Raw genomic sequence first — 14,866 nt, 5'->3', positions numbered from 1 at the left:
TGGTGGGCATCTGTAGTCCTAGCTACTTGGGAGGCTGAGGCAAGAGAATGGCTAGGGCCCAAGAGTTAGAGGTTGCTGTGAGCTGTGACGCCACAGCACTCTGCTGGGGGCAACAAAGTGAGACTCTACCTCAAAAAATAAAATAAAATATAAAATAATAAAATAAAATAAAATCCACATTGTCCAAAGTAATTTATACATTCAACACAATTCCCATGAAAACACCAATGTCATTTTTTACAGATCTGGAAAAAAGAATTCTAAACTTCATATGGAACCAAAAAAGAGCCTAAGCAAAAAAGAACAAATCTGGAGGCAGCATATTTCTGACTTCAAAAATAGCATGGCAGACACATAAAGGTCGACATACAGACTAATCGAATAGAATAGAGAACCCAGAAATAAAAACATACAGTTATGAACAACAGATTTTCAAAAAAGCAGACAAAAACATACACTGGGAAAGAACATCCTATTCCATAACTTATGTCAGGAAAACTGGATAGGTACATGCCGAAGAATGAAACTTGATCCTTATGAAGGACATTATAAATATTTTATCCCCAAATATGGCATTTTGACATATTGTATTGACTGAAAAAGGCTCAAGGCCTTTCTCATCTTCCTCTAGCCCACCCACCCTCCATCAGTTCTCCCAAAATGTTTGGTGTTTCTTTATCTGCGTGAGATCCAGATACAGCTAGGAAAATAACTGTCTTCCCTTCCCTTCCCTGTTACCTCAATATTTATTGCAGGAAGAAAGATCAAAAGTGCAACCAGACCCGGTCCATTTATTTTAAAAACATCTTTCTCTCAAGTTAACTTAATATCCAGAGAGAAACATTTGAAAGTCATTCTGTCTCTCTACATAGATTAATTCTACCAAGTATCTATTTGCCCTCCCTAATCATCCTTCTTTGCCCTCAATAGAATTCTCCTTTATCCCCCTTCCATGGCCTGTTTTGCCAGAAGGGCACAAGAGCTCCAGAATCTCACTGGGGAGGTGAATCCTCGTTTTCTCAGAGTTCCGACATAGACACATGAAATAAATTTGGTAGCTTCTCTCTTATTAATCTGCTTTATTGTGAGTTATTTTTCAGAGAACCTTCTGATGGAGAGGAGAAAGTTCAGTTTTTACCCCCACATACGTCTCTCCCCATAAAAAAAAAAAATTATTAACTCTAAGTAGATCAAAGACTTAAATGTAAGACCTGAAGCTATAAAATATCCTAGAAGAAAATGTAGAAAAAATTCTTATTGGCCTGGGCAGAGAATTTATGAGTATGACCCCCAAAGCAAATACAGCAAGCTGACTATTCATAGGTCAACTAGTCACACACTGGTCACCTAGGAACTAGCCTGCCTTTACTGACATGTGTATGTGGTGCACGGCTGGGGCATGACTGCTGTGGAGAAAAGTATGCATATTCTTTCAAGAAATAAAAGCAGACCTACCATATGATCCCGCAATCCCACTGCCAGGTATCTACCCAAAGTTCAAGAGGTTATTTTATAAAACGATACTTGCATCTGAATATTTATCCCAGCATAATTCATAATTGCAAAGACATGGAATCAACCTAATGGATGGCCATCAGTTCAGGAGTAAAGAATGAAGCATTACTTAGCCACAAAAAAGGAATGAAATAGTATCTTTTGCAGCAACTTTGATGAATTTGGAGACCATTATCATAAGTAAAAAGTATCTCAGGAATGAAAAAACAAATACCACATCTTCTTATTTATAGGTGGGAGCTAAATGAGATATCCTGTGTTACTATCTATATTGTTATAAAGTGATGTAGTGGTCACTGAAAACTATGAAAAGGGAAGGATGGACTAAGATTAAAAATCTACCTGTCAGATATAACATATACTCTGCGGGTTAGGGGCAGACCGACTTCAGTATAATATAGTCCATCCATGTAACAACAATCGTATCCTCTAATTTTTTTAAAATAATAAATGTGAAATTTATGTGAATAAATGTGATCTAAGGCATTGTGTTAACAATATCATGGGGCCATATTTTCCAGTTAGCAGAAGGCGTGATATCTATTCCTGTCTTTTCCTCATGTGAATAAGTAATGTGTATTAAAATAAAACTAGAGCGTCTCTTAACCTGCATACTCATGCATGGTAGATTCTAAGTGCAAGCCACTTCAAATTATAAATTTTCTTTTGAAACAGTTTCCACAGGAGAGCAGGTTATAGTTGATCTATCTATATATGAATGCAATCCTACTTACTGGACTGACAAAGATATTTGTCTTCTCGTGTGGAGATGCCTAATAACTTACTTCTGTCATACACTCCAGAGTCATGACATTTTAAGACAATAGATCAAATCTATCTTGGATTTCATTTTTAGTGTATAAGTGTTTACCTATGATTGTTATATGGGAGATAATAGAGAATAGCATTAACAAGGTAAAAATAAATTATTTTAGATAATTATTCTGTATTAGAAAATAAATGACATAGTCTTCCAGTGGCAATAACAAATTCGGCGGTACATAGCTACAAGCTTCTGGCCTTGACATAGTTTTGTTACTGTGGCTGGCTTGCTGTGGCACACTCCAGATGGCGTAGAGTTGTGAGAATGATATACAAACCTCTGTAAGGCAGGCATTAAACACACACACACAAGCATTACAAGACAGCACGCTAACTGGTCAGAAACTGAACACTGAAGCCAGAGGTTTTGAACTTGAATCTGAACACTATTGTTTACTTACTCTGTGAACATGAACATGATACTTAATCTGTCCTTGTCTCATTTTTCTTACTTGTAAATACTAACAAAATATGTATGCAACCATGTATTTATAAATAATTAAAAAAATGGATTTATATTGTCCTTAGAAGAGTTTTTGGCGTGGGGTAAGAATTAAATGTTATATAACATCATACGTATGCATATCTAAACATATATTTGCATATAAATGCATGTATATATACACATTATATATGATAAAATTATCTATTACACACTTTGGCAATATTAAGAGGAGGACTTGAACTTGATTTAAGTTAAACTGTAATGTTTTGTTCTTTTTTTTTTAGCATCACACTCTAGCTTCTCTTTCTAAATTTCAAGATATGAAACCCTACAAATACTCTTATATAATAAGCATATAAAATATTTATGTAAAAAATGTCTTTAGCAACAGGGACAAAAAACACTTCGGGCTCCATATGCCTTATAGCCAAAGTGACCACATAACTTTTCATCCAAAGCAGAATAGTTTAAGAATAAAATGTGTGCTTTTAATAAGCACTCTAGGAAATCAGATGTGAACTGGTCTATTCCAGGAAAACGAGGGAGAGCTACTAAAACCCTAGAAAGTTGGTAAAGAAGAAGCACACATTTTTACCTGCCCCAGGAACAAAAGCATTTAAAAAAGTGGTGCCAACTTTTCTTTGTAGTGAAGCAGTATCACATAAGCCTTCTGTAAAGCTCAGGTTGAATCTGTAACTTGGGAAGAATTATAGATTTTTCTTTTTTTTTAGATATTTTTACTATACATAATGGGTTGTACCTTATGGTTAAAAACAATTGTTCTAAGCTTGCACGTGCTCCTAAGTTATAGCTGCCAGGATTTAGCGTGGATCACATTGTTTGAGGCATTAGTTCAGCTGTCTGTTGAATCTCCTGAAACTAATGCTCAGTCTATACTAACGTCTCCGTTCTGGGAAACCTCAGCCTATTCTCTCCGATAATTAATCTTGCAGGTACTGCTTTGACATTATTGGTTCACCGGCAGAGCAGAACTGCCTCAGCCATCAATAATAATTCCACGCATTAGGAAGGCACACATATGGGCCACAGAGGTGGCCGAACATGCACAATCTCCTGCATTCCTCTCCAGTGGAAGGGAAACTCTGCAATTGAAACTAGTTGTTTTGGTGGCTCGATAATTTGTAATAGAGGGGGTCTTGGTGTTACTAATTGTTTTGCTTTATGCTTTTCTCCAAATGTAGCCACTGCTTGGCACAAGGGGAGTGATTGTCTGTTTACTGAATCTTAATATTGAGGCTGTTACAAATTGTCTTTCACAGATGGTGGGAGCTTTTCAGATGAGAGAGGCAGGGAATTTATTACTCAATATTTCTGTATTACTGATTGGGACGTGAGAAGCATAGACAATCTGTCCTATTGCAGTGTTTGCCGCATGGTTTTTTTCTGTCTGTAAAATGATGGCTGGCTCTAGACGTTTTTCTCATTTTGTATAGATAGCAGCTGTGTAATTTCAAGCAGAATGTTTGCTTTGATCCCCCTTCCTTTAATTGAAATTCGCAATTATGAGATTTGTTTCTTTTATGTTTGCGAGTTTATTGGTTTAATCTACAAAATGTGCTGTCTTGCTGTCTTACACAGTTAAAGGCTACAGCACAGTTGGGACTTAAATGACAAACATTGGAGGGAGGGGCTTTTTTTTTCTTCTTTTGCTAGCTGCAGAAAGAAGCCAATAGATATTCCGGCCCTCAGACAGCAGCTGTATGACCACTGAGTAAACTGTCACACTGCAAAATGTTGTGTCTCTGTGTGTGTGTGTGTGTGTGTGTGTGTATTGTTTGGTTTATCTCTCAAAATGTGTCATGTGTCTGTGGGTGCACGTGTGCATGTATGCCTGTGTGTGTGCATGTTCATGGCATGGAAGGGGAAGATGCCTGCATAAGACCATCTCTTTGATGATGGCAGCAAGGATCATTAACATGAAGTCAGCCTTGTCAGCACATTGTAGGGGAAAGAGACTGAAAAGGATTATAAAGTAGATAGGAGGATGGGATTGCTTGGCCCCTAAGATAGTTTCACAACAAATAATCATGATGGTTACATGTAAATATGCTTTACCAGGCAGTGAAGTCACAATTTTCCTAAATGGTAAATTTCCAGATGTTTAGAGTTGTTTGATTAAAACAGAAGAGAAAGAAAAGATCACATGGAAAAGAATGAGCTTTTATTTCCAAGTTTACAGTACTCACATAAACTGTAATAAACTGTAATATCTATTTAAAAACAATTCTTGTGAGAGAACCAGACTGACGCCATCTTGAATGAATGATGCCATCTTAGGAGTTGAGTTTCGTTTTTCCGCCATTTTGTTTTAAAAGTTTCACTTTCCTATAAAAGCAGGCATTTCCCCGAAATCATGAGTCACAGGCCCCAATAGGGAACCGCCCTCTGGATCAGGCCATATGGCAGGCCCAATGGCAACCAATCCAGAAGCAATCCCTTGGTTCAAGTTGTATACGCCCCACTTGCTGTGCAGCATTATAAAAATCCCTTGCTTCAGAGCTTGGGGCTCCTGGCTTGGATCTGTTGCAGCGGAGCCCCCAGGAGCCCAAGCTCAAGCTTGCAATAAAGGCTCTTTTGCTTTTGCATCAGAATTGGCTCCCTGGTGGTCTTTGGGGACTTTGTGATCTGGGCATATCACTTGATAATATGTTATGCATTTCTATTTTTCTGCCACAGTATGGGGCATTTTCATTTGGAACTATGGGCTGTGTCTAGACAAAGGCGATCCCATATTAATTGGTATTAGGCCAATTAGTATGTAACTGAATTATACTTTCTAGGCATGTCACTCCCTCCTCCCATCCCAACTAACCTAATAGGCTTAATAGTTTTGGCATCATTTGGACGTTTCTCTTAAATGCTCAATAGTAGTTAATTCACTTTGACTTTATCAAATATGGGATTTTTTACATAATTCTTTCATTTTTAATATATTTTATCATTAAAGCAAACAACACAAATGGTCATATGGATATTTTAAAATACCGTAGAACTACAAATTAGGTCACCAATCTCCATTTCCCCCTTGGGTCTCCTGATTATTATGTGGTGCAATCTTACATCGTGCAATTGTGATATTTTAACCTATATCTCTAGGGACTACGTATTTTGAATTCAGAAGATATTTGGACATCTCTTCTTATCCTGGAGTAATACTACAGGATTCTGGGAAGAAAAATTCTCCTAAAAATAAGCCTTTTAATAGAAAATTGCTAACCAGAAGAAAAAATATCATTCTATCATAAGGATAGTTGCATTAGACTATTTATCGCAGTTCAATTTACAATTGCCAAAATGTGGAAACGGCCTAAATGCCCACCAACCCAGGAATGGATTAAAAAGTTTGGTATTATATATACCATGAAATGTTATTCACCCACTAAAAAGATGGAGACTTTACAAGTTTTGTATTAACCTGGATAGAGTTGGAACACATTGTTCTTAGTAAAGTATCATAAGAATGGAGAAGCAAGAATCCAATGTACTCAATTCTAATATGAAGCCGGTAGATGATCTAATACATACCCTCATAAGAGTAAAACTCCAATCAATTCCAGGTGGGGGCAAGGAGAATGAGGAATAGGGAGAGGGTCGGGTGTGCTCCCACTTACAGGGCACAAGGTTACTATGTATGGCACATCTCTTGGGGGTGGGACACATTTATAAGAGAGACTTTACCTAACAAATGCAAACAATGTAAGCTGATTCTTCGTACCCTCAATGAACCTGAAACAATAAAAAAGAAAAGAAAGAAAATTGCTAAGCCATATCCTCCATTAGAAAAACTTCATAGTATTTTCTGCCCCCTTTTTACAACTATAATTTAATTAAATGTCCAATTTTCCACAATATTTTTTAATAATAAAATCCTTTGTAATTCAAATATTTATATTTTAAACACAGAAATAAAAATTGGGCCTAAGATTATATAACTTCCCATGACCATCTAGAAAACTAAATATAGGAACAGAATTTAAAGCTAGGTCTTTCTGTACAGGCCTATTTTACTTTAATCTGGCCCTGTCTGTTTTTCTCCAGGTTCTGTGTTACGAGCAGAGGATCTATAAAAAACAAGGTCATTGACAACTTGATAGGTGCATGGAAAGGCCAGGAGAAGAAAAAAAAAAAAAAGAAAAGAAAAAAGTGGGATGTGGTAGCAAATGGGAAAAATAGAAAAGGAGGTGGGAGGTGAAGAGGCTTAAGATAAACTTCTTTCCACAATGCTCTTATGGGAAAATTATCCCATAAATGAATAATTATCTTTATGAACAAAATACTGTTTTATTTAAGTGAAGTTTGTCTTTACATCTCTGACAAACAGATTGCATTTCATTTGTGAGGTGAGACATAAAAAATATGCATTTAATTTGCATGAAATGCCTTGGAAAGTCACAGCACTCTACACCTCGCTTTATTCACACAATAAAAGGAAATATTTTATTCCACTCTAGTTACTTCTAGTCATGGTTCACAGGGTAGGAAACTTCCACTCATTCCTCTAGAGAACACAGGTAGAAATAAAACTTTAATCCCTCTGCCCCCCTCACTTCCTTTCCCCTTAGGAAGCAGTGAATTAACACCAAGGGGAAAAGTCTACTGTGTGTCTGAGTTGCTGCCTCTTTGGGGAGCACTCTCTTCTCAGTTCACTTAAATTCTGTTCCTCAATTTAGGGAGTTGACCAGGGCAGACTCTGCTCCTACTATGTTGAGATGGGACATGGAAATGTTTCATTCTGGGAATAAAGGGGCTTATCTGACAAGAGATCACGCTGTATTATTAGATTCAACATTGTCACTAATGATGGTCATGTTCACATCATGCATCTATTTCTTAAAACTTTGACTCTCACTCATATAACCCCAATACATATTAAATATATATCAATATTTATCAGTTTTTTTAGCTGTTGTATAATATGTTAGTATTTTTCTAGGCCACTGGTTAGAAACATCTGGTTATTTTCAGTTGGATGTAAATTAGAAATTTGATGCCAAACATCCAAGGCTTTGGTGTTACAGTAAATCTCCTTGTTCATAACTTGGCATGTTTCTGCAAGTATATTTTAGATCACATTTTGAGATTATATGAGCCAAGTCATATAAACACATTAAATTTTGCTACATATTACCACATTCCCTTGCAAAAGTGACACCAATTTATGTGACAAACAAAAGTAAAGGAATCAAGCTTGTCTTGCCTACCACCTTACTAAATCTTGATTTTGTAAAATGTATTAAAGTTTTTCAATGTAACAACTATCTTTTGCTATTTCTAACATTCTTGTTATTTTGCATCTGGTATTTTGGTCACAGATGTATTTCTTTGGCTCCGAATTTCTCCTTTCATTTTAATATGTTACTTTTTGTCTCCTTCATGGAATCTTAATTCATGGATTCCTTTGTTCCCCTGGTGTATTTTCTATACAATTATTCTTGGGACATTTTCTTCAATTATATTTTACAGAATGCATTTCCCATGTGTTGTTCATTTGTCATTTTATTTACTTATCTTCTTTCTATAAACTTGCCTTGAGTTTTAGATTTTCCAGCTTCTCAGTCTGTTGTAGTGTAGGCAAATTCGTCTTTTTTTTTCATTATATTGAACTATACTTTGAGGACTAGGTTTAAATGTACCTGCTTTTTCTCTAGCCTGAGTGCATAGAAAATAGGGTTGTGAACTCAACATGTATGCAGGTTGGTTAAAAATCCTACACTCTTATTCTCTTATCTAAAATTTATTAAATCCTCCTTCCAAGAGGAAGTTTTTCCCCTGGAGAAATGGTTTCTTGTTTTGCAGTCATTTCCTGAATTCAGCACAAGCCTTGCTTGGATAAATGAGTTGTCTCCCATTTCCCTGGTCTCTTTCTGGCACATTTTCCCACTGTTTCTCATTCCAAGACTAAGTAAAGAATAACAATTTAGTTGAAAATGTGTATGATGTCTTGTCCTATGTACTAAGACAACCTGTTAACTCAAAGTTTAATGTACATTTTTTTTTCTCTTCCTTATGTTAAACACACAGATTCTGAGGGTGTTTCTGATGATGTGTTTATAATGAGGGTGTTTCATTTCCTTTCTGTTTCCTTTCCAGTTTAAGAAACATCAAAATAATAAGCTGTACTACTTTCCTGTTTATGGTAAGAAATAAAAGTTAAGTTTTAATGAAAATTATCTGATGTCTCCCCAGCTCCTACATAAACCTTCATTTCACTTGTCTTTAAATAGCAGAATTCATGAGATTACATATGTATTCTTTACTGATTAGGAATATACTTGTATCTTAAAGATATAGCCGGTTTGGTTTTAGACCACTGTAATAAAATTAATATCAAAATAAAGCAAGTGACACATTTTGTTTTCTAGTCCATATAAATATTACATTTACACTATACTCTAGTTTATTAAGTATGTGGTAGAATTATGTCTAAAAATGTTGTACATATCTTAATAAAAATATTTTATTGCTAGAAAGTGACGACAGTCATCTGAGTCAATACATCATAATCTTTTCTTCTGGTGGAGGTTCCTGCCTTCATGTCAATGGCCGCCATCAGATTAGGGTAGTCTAAAGAAAGTTAAGGAGGCTATGGCAATTTCTTAAGAAAACAATGAAGTTTGCTACATTAACTCTTCCTTTCCTGAAAGATTTTCCAGTAACCTAAGATGTTGTTTATACCATTTTACCCACAGATGAACATCTTTCAAAACAGGAACAATCCTCTCAAACTCTGCCACTGCTTCATCCACTAAATTAATGGACTATTCCAAATCCTTTGTGGTCATTACCTCATATTCACCTGGAGTAGATTTCATCTCAGCACACCACTTTTCTTTGCTCATCCATTAAAAGCAACATTTAATCCATTCAGATTTTAACCTGAGATTGCAACAGGTTAGTCACTTCTTCAAGGCTCCTCTTCTACTTCTAGATCTTTTGCTATTTTTACTACATTTTGTGTTATTTCCACCAGGGAAGCCTCAAACCCCTCAAACTCATGCATGCATTTTGAAATCAACTTTCAAATTCCTGTAAATATTAGTATCTTGACTTCATTGTATTAATCATGAGTATTCTCAATAGCATATGTAATTGTTAAACCCTTCCAGAAAATTTTCAATTGACTTTTTCCAGATCCATCTGAGGGTTCACAACTACACACTATCACAACTGCAGCCTTACCAGATGTGCTTCTTAAAACATGTAAAACTTGAAAGTCAAAATTACTCCTTGATCTATGAGCTACAGAACTGATGTATTAGCAAGAAGGAAAATAACATCAGTCTTCTTTAAAATCTCCATCAGATCTCTTAGATGGCTGAAGGCATTGTCAGCAAGCAATAATATTTTGAAAGAGATATTTTTTGAGCAGTAGGTCTCAACAGTGGCCTTACAATATTCTGTAAACCATGGTGTAAACAGATGTGTTGTTGTTCAGACTTTGTTGTTGCATTTACAGAGCACAGGAAAAGTAGCTTTAGCATAATTCCAAACAGCCCTAGGATTTTGAAATGGTAAATAAGCTTTGGCTTCAAGTTAAGATTATCAGCTACATGAACCCCTAACAATGTAAGTCAGCATACCCTTTGCAGTTTTAAAGCCAGGCCTTGACTTCTGTGTAGTTATGAAAGAGTCTTAGATGGCATCTTTTATGAAAGAGTCTTAGATGGCATCTTTTTTCCAATAGAAGGCTTTTCCATTTAAAATGAAAATCTGTGGTTTGGTGTATTCACTCTCATCAATTATCTTAGCTAAATATTTTGGATAACTGGCTAAAGCTATTAAATCAGCAATGGCTGCTTCACCTTGCACCCTTGAGTTATGGAGACAATTTTGTTTCTTAAACCTCATGCATAACTCAACCTCTGTTAGATTTTAACTTTTCTTCTACAGATTCCTCACCTCTCTCAGCCTTCAAAAAATTGAAGAGAGTCTGGGCCTTCCTCTAGATTAGACCTGGGCCAATGGGAATGTTGGGGCTGGTTTGGCCTTCTAGTTAGACCATTAACATTTGTTCTATATGAGCAATAAACAGTTTTACTTCTTTATCATTAGGGAATGGCACATTTAACTTCCTTCAAGAACATTTCTTTTACATTTCAATATTGGCTTTTGATTGCAAAAGGCCTAGCTGTTTACCTATCTTGGCTTTTGACATGCCTTCCTCACTAAGTTTAATCAGTAGGAAATGTACAACTCTTTCTTTTACTTGAACTCGTAGAGACCATTGTAGAATTATCAGTAGTTTTGATTTCAATATTGATTCTCAGAAAACAAGGAGGCTTGAGGTACAGGAAAGAGATGAAAAAAAGGCTGGTTGGCAGAGCACACAATGCTTATTGAGTTTGCCATCGTATGTGGGCACAGATCAAGGTGCCCTAAAACATTTACAATATTAACACTAAAGATCACTGGTTACAGATCACCATAACAAATAAACTATTAAAATCTTGAAATATACTGAGAATTACCAAAATGTGAAATACAGAAACAAAGTGAGCACATGCCTTTGTAAAAAGCAGCACCAAGACACATGCCAGATGTAAGGTTGCCACAAACCTTCAGTTTGTCAAAAACACAGCATCAGTAAATGCATGAACCCATGTGCAAATTAGACAGTCTATAGATAATAATGAATAAAATAATTGAATTACCTGTCCTGAGAGAAGTCATTCCACAGGATTATGGACTATAAAACTCATAGGAAAAAAAGATAGACTGAGTAGGTCAAATACTAAGATGCACAGTAAGAAAGATTAAAGACAGTGCAACCCCATTTCAAGACTAGGTTAAGTTAAAAAGTAATATAATTATATTTGTGTTTTATAAAGATGAATCTGGCTTCAAGTTGAGAGTACTAGGGAAGGGTTAGTTAGAAGTTGCACATATTCCACTGGAAATTTCATGCAGGACTGGATGTAAGAGGTATTAGAATATACAGAGCTATAATTTGCCAACTTTATGTTTGTGAGGTGAAGTTTCTCTGAAAGATGAAGGAGAGAATGAATCAATAATAATTTCCTACTTTCATGATGTGACTATTCACTAATAGAGGGAAATTGGGAAACATCATTTCATATTTTCATCAATACTTTCCTGATAAACTACATAAATAAGAGTATATGTAAAATCAGAATACACAGGATAAGAAATCAACAATACTTTCCATGTCTTTAACCTAGCATGCATCAATATTTTATCTGAAATCAGAGATGAATTATGTTAATGTAAGGCCCCCTATGTTAGAGCTACCCATTGTTCATTATTGCTTTCTGGGATCTGTGCCTTTTTATTGTTTTGTTTGTTTGTTTGTTTGTTTTGTTTTTATTTTAATTTAATTCTTTTTATTAAATCATAGCTGTGTACATTGATATAATCATGGGGCATCATTCTGTGCCTTTTAAATTAAATTGGTAGCTTGACCAAAAATAAAGTAAAATGAAATAAATTAGGTTTGACTCTATTATTAAAATGTATGAAATATTTTGGTAAAGAGATGTTTAATTTTCTTTAATTTTTTTTTTCTGAGCTCCTACCTATCTCTGAGTCTTTACATATATTTTGTGGGAAGCTTGGGAAAGTTATCTTAGTAAACATTATTCATAAAATAACTTCTCTTGTATTAAATAGTTCTAACACCCATTTTGTTTACCATTGTTCTCTGTATTGAAGCCATTTGAAAACCAACTTGATTCATCCTTCTGTTGTTAGTTATAAACTCTTGGGTATTTTATTTCCACTGAATAAGTATTTCATTTTGATACATAAAATAATTTTCTTAAATATCATCCTTATCTTACTGCTCTTAGAACTACAGGTATAAAGGTTGCCCAGATACACTTTAACAAAACAGAATAAGTGAAAAATTCCGTTTTGTAGTTTTCATTATGTTCTAAGATGACCTTGGCCAAATCTCTTCAGCCCTCATAGTTCATTCTTCTCATGAAAAACAAACAAAGAAAAATAAACAAAGGCTGAAGTAATAATAGTTTCCAGAGCTAAGATTTAAAGGATATTGCTATATTCTGCAATTTATATCTTTCATAGATATAAAAATCAGTGTCTGTATTTCCAGCTTGTCATTTTCTAGGAAACACCAAAGGAAATAATTACTGACTTAACTGACAGTATAAATTATTCTGTGTGTTTAAAAAGAGAATAGGTAGAGAAAATGCACTCATAGAACAAACTGATTTCCTATGAACATGTGAAAGATTATAGTAGAAACTAATTAGACAATGTCTGTCTAATCTACTAGAACTTTCCAATTGGCCCATTTGTGAAATATCTGATGTCTAAAATATATGACAAGTGTTTCATTTTCTTTCTTGTCCGCTTTAATTCCATTTTAAAAATATCTCTTTAACAGATGGTTATTGAAATATGATAGGATATTTAAGAAATAATAAAACCATAATACTGGAAATCAAATATAATGGCTTCTCTTACATTATATCCACATGATCAGAAACTCAGAGAAATCTCATATTTTAAAACCAACCATATTTAAAACCAAATTTATCTTAAAATTTTAACTAAGCATGCTATCATTTATAGAAACTTAAATCATAATGCTCAAACAATGGGATTTATTAGCTCAAAGTCTCTTTGGAAATATTTAAATTAATTATTTAAATATTTAAAATATACCCCAAAATACCTTCTTACAGACTAAGTGTTTGGCAATGGACAGCATAAGGCATACAAGCCATAATAATGGAGGAGATTACTAAGCTTTCACCAATTAAATCAATTAAACAGGTATGGAGTAACTACTGCTTTTAGTAAATGTGAATAAAAAACAGAAAATAAATTAATATTCTCAAGTTATGTGTCAACCCATCAAGAATAGAATAGGTGTAAACAACAATGAATTATATATCTGATAATAGTGAAGTATCTAGAATATATAAAGAACTATTATAACACAACAAAGAAAAACAAACCAAATTAACTAATGTGCAATAATCATGAAAAGGTTTTTTAAAAAAAAGTTATACAAATGGCCAAAAACTAGAATAGATCCTGCACACCATTAATAATTAGGTAAATACCAATCAAACATAGTGAGATTTCACTTAACACCAGTAGGCTATAATAAAAGCAAATAAAATAAACCAACATCCCAGAAAATCACGAGTAATGGCAAGAATGTGAATCATTAATTATTCATTGGTAGTAGAAATGTAAAATGATACTCTGCTATGAAAATAGTTTGGCAGTATTGGTCTCCTAATAAAATAAATAGAAGATTTATATAGATCATAAATGCATATATAATTTATAACATAGACACAAAATGTATTTAAAAATGAAAGAATCAAGGCGGCGCTGGTGGCTCAAAGGAGTAGGGCACTGTCTCCATATGCTGGAGGTGGTAGGTTCAAACCCAGTCCTGGCCAGAAACTATAAAAAAAAGAGAAGCTTTTCTGGGGTGGCGGCTACTTGTGGGTGCGCCTCCATAGCCTTACAGGCTTGCCTGGGTGCGTGGGGACTTCAAGGCCTAGGCCTCTGATTGGCTTATGCAGAATTCTCTGTCCTTTCCTGGGAGAATAGTTCAAGAGGCAGATGGCCCCAAGAGCCCAGATGCAGGTGAATCTTCCTGTGGTATCTTAGAATCTGGGGATTTTTGTTCCAGCTTCTCTCTTCTGAAAGAATTCTGGGTATCTCAGCTTGAGGATCTTGTGGCCTCAGAGTGATCATATTTGTGGCACGAGAACTTAAAGAGATTGAGGAAGTGAAAGGAAAATTAGGGCAAGGAAACAGATAAAAGAAATCACTCATGAGGAAGAATCAGCAGAAAACTCCAGGCAACATGAAGAACCAGTCCAGAACAACCCCGCCAAGGGACCATAAGGTAGCTACTGCAGATGATTCTACCTATAAAGAAATGTTAGGAATGACAGAAAGGGAATTTAAAATACACATGTTGAAAACAATGAAAGAAATGATGGAAACAATGAAGGAAACTGCTAATAAAGTGGAAAATAACCAAAAGGAAATCCAAAAACAGAATCAAATAAGAGATGAACGATATGAAGAATATAAAAAGGATATAGCAGAGCT

This window comes from Nycticebus coucang, chromosome 6 (genome assembly GCF_027406575.1).
Source record: "Nycticebus coucang isolate mNycCou1 chromosome 6, mNycCou1.pri, whole genome shotgun sequence".
Taxonomy (NCBI): Eukaryota; Metazoa; Chordata; class Mammalia; order Primates; family Lorisidae; genus Nycticebus; species Nycticebus coucang.
Note: the sequence above shows the minus strand (reverse complement) of the source record.